Source organism: Octopus sinensis, linkage group LG27 (genome assembly GCF_006345805.1).
Source record: "Octopus sinensis linkage group LG27, ASM634580v1, whole genome shotgun sequence".
NCBI lineage: Eukaryota > Metazoa > Mollusca > Cephalopoda > Octopoda > Octopodidae > Octopus > Octopus sinensis.
Window position 1 is genome coordinate 573,133 of NC_043023.1, and position 3,407 is coordinate 576,539.

Below are 3,407 nucleotides of genomic sequence, written 5' to 3' on the forward strand. Positions count from 1 at the left end.
CACACATATGCACACCTACCCCTCCTTCTCTCACCCCCTCCAAGCGAACACAAAAAACCTTTCGTCACCCTTCAGTGGTTTCGTTAATCTATTTCTCCGCCACCACGTATATTCCGTCTACAAAACATTTATTATTAATATTTCTCGTATTTAATAACATTTGACGTCTTAATTTATTAGTCGTAAATAACGTGCAAGGCTCGGATGATGTCTTGTGAAGTCGAGCGGCGGTCGTTGGGCGTTGCGGTGCCATGTGACGTAGTGGGTTGGCGGAGCGCATTGTGGGATGCAGCGTTCTGGCGGTGGTTGGCTGTGAGTGGTGGGCATGTATGGGTTGACTGTGATTTTTGTTATTGTCGTTGTTGATGTTGTAGTTAGTATCAATGGCTTGTAATTGTTGTTGTTGCTTAGCACTAGGTCAGTTCTATGGAATGCTATCGATCATGGGTATGAAAACAATCACCTCAATAACCACCAGCAGTACACCAACCATTACTACTACTACTACCCCAACTACATTCAACAACATAAATATAAGTACCACCACTATAGGCGCAGGTATGGTTGTGGGGTAAGAAGTTTGTTTCCCAACCACATGGTCCCGGGTTCAGTCCCACTGTGTGACAACTCGGACGGGTTTCTTCTGCTTTAACCTTGGACCGACCGAAGCCTTGAGAGTGGATTTGGTCGACAGAATCTAAAAGAAGCCCGTCGTATATGTATATGTGTGTGTGTGAGTGTGTGTATCTCTCTCCCTCTCTGTCTATACACACACACACACACACACACACACCCACATATATATATATAATATATATATATATATATATATTATATATATATATATATATATATATACCGTGACCGACCAAGCTAGCAGACGCTGCTACACATCGCTGGTCACAATGCGACTCACATTGTTTTAGCCTTCAAATGACGCCACCCCGCTGGCTAAGCGAGCAGGCCTACAGAAGAAAGAGTGAGAGAAAGTTGCGGCGAAAGAGTACAGCAGGGTTCGCAACCACCCCTGCCAGAGACTCGTGGAGCTTTTTTAGGTGTTTTCACTCAATAAACACTCACAACGCCCTGTCTGGGAATCGAAACCACGATCCTACAACTGCGAGTCCGCTACCCTAACCACTGGGCTATTGCGCCTCCACACACACACACACACACACACACACACACACACACACACACACACAGCAAATATATATATATTGAATAAATTGTATTCTAGACAAATTCAGCTGAGGAGCTACAGATATGTTATGTGAGTAAAATTACATAATTTATTAATAGCGAAACAATTGTCCTGAATTAATCTGCATTTTTGTTAGTTTTTATATGCCCTGTTCGTTTACGCTAATAGTTGTGCTAACTTTCATCGGAAACAATTCTTCGTGGCTGAAACCCTAGCGGATCTATTTTTAGTGCTAGAGTAGACCACATAGTGGTCACTCTCTTATATTTACATATAAGATTTATTGCATTCCCGGTTTTTATGCACTAAGTCACTTGGTGTTAAATTGATAGTACTATTAAATTAGTATCCAATTTTCTCACCCTTATTAGTTGATATATATATATATATATATATATATATGTAAAGTAGGCACCGGAGTGGCTGTGTGGTAAGGAGCTTGCTTCCCAACCACATGGTGATTGAATTTGGTAGACGGAAACTAAAAGAAGCCCGTCATATGCGTGTGTGTTGTGTGTAGTGGGGTGATTATTCCCCACCACCATTTGACAACCAGTGTTGGTGTGTTTACGTCCCCGTAACATAACGGTTCGGCAAAAGGTATCGATAGAATAAGCACCAGGTTTAATAAAACTATCAAGTACTGGAGTCGATTTGATTGGTTAAAAATGTCTCTAATACACTGCTACAGCATGGCCATAGCGATATAGTGGTAGTAATATCGCCGCCACACAACAACAGCAATCACTACGTCTACTACTACCACCTCTACTACCATTCAAATCACCACAATCACTACAACCACCACCACCACCACCACTACAAACATTACTATTCTTGATACAACTATTACAGCCCACACTGTTACTACAACAACGACGACTCCATAAACAAACACCACCACAGATACTATCACTACAACAGCAACGGTCACCACAACCACTACAACTACCATAATTACAACAACAACAACTACTACTACTACTGTTGTTGTTGCAAATATTAACACTACAACGAACACAAACGCCCCCACCATCACCGTTACTACTACAACTGCTACTACTACTACTGCTGTTGTTGCAAATACTAACACTACAACGAACACAAACACCACCACCACCGTTACTACTACTATTACTACTACTACTGTTGTTGTTGCAAATATTAACACTACAACAAACAAAAACACTACCACCACCACCACCACCACTACTACTACTACTACTACTACTACTACCACCACTACTACTACCTCCACTACTACCACTACTACTACTACTACTACTACTACTACTACTACTACTACTTACTACTACGAACATGGACCCACCGATGAGGTCCAATTAACGAGCTAACCCGATAGAAGTGAGTGCAAAACACTTGAGACCGGAAATTGATGGCGGAATAGATCGTATTGTATTTCCGGTTTAGGAAGTACGATCTGGTTTACCAAACCACCTGTTCTTAGAGAAGCAGAACTCCAAACAAAAAAATATTGGTTCAATCCACTGCAACAACATTCAATATACCCCACCACCACCACCACCAACACCTCTTCTCTCACTTCAAAATCTCTTTCACTCTCACTTTTCCTCTCTCCCTCTCTCTCTTCCTCTCCACTCTCTCTGTTTCTCTTCTCTCTTTCTTTTGGTCTTTCACTCTTTATCTATCTATCTATCTATCTATCTATCTATCTATCTATCTATCTATCTATCTATCTATCTATCTATCTACCTACATACCTATTTATCTATCTATCTATCTATCTATCTATCTATCTATCTATCTATCTATCTATCTATCTATCTATCATCTATCTATCTATCTATCTATCTATTATCTATCGATCTATCTATCTTATCTATCTATATATATAATCTGTCTGTCTGTCTATCTGCCTGTCTGTCTGTCTGTCTGCCTGTCTGTCTATCTGCCTGTCTGTCTATCTGTCTGCCTGTCTGTCTATCTGCCTGTCTGTCTATCTGTCTGCCTGTCTGTCTATCTGCCTGTCTGTCTATCTGCCTGTCTGTCTACCTGTCTGTCTGTCTGTCTGTCTGTCAGTCTATCTGCCTGTCTGTCTATCTGCCTGTCTGTCTGTCTACCTGTCTGTCTGTATGTCTCCCTCTCTCCCTCTCTCCCTCTCTCGCTCCACCCTCTCTCGCTCCACCCTCTCTCTATCTATGTATTTGTCTAGCTGTTTGCC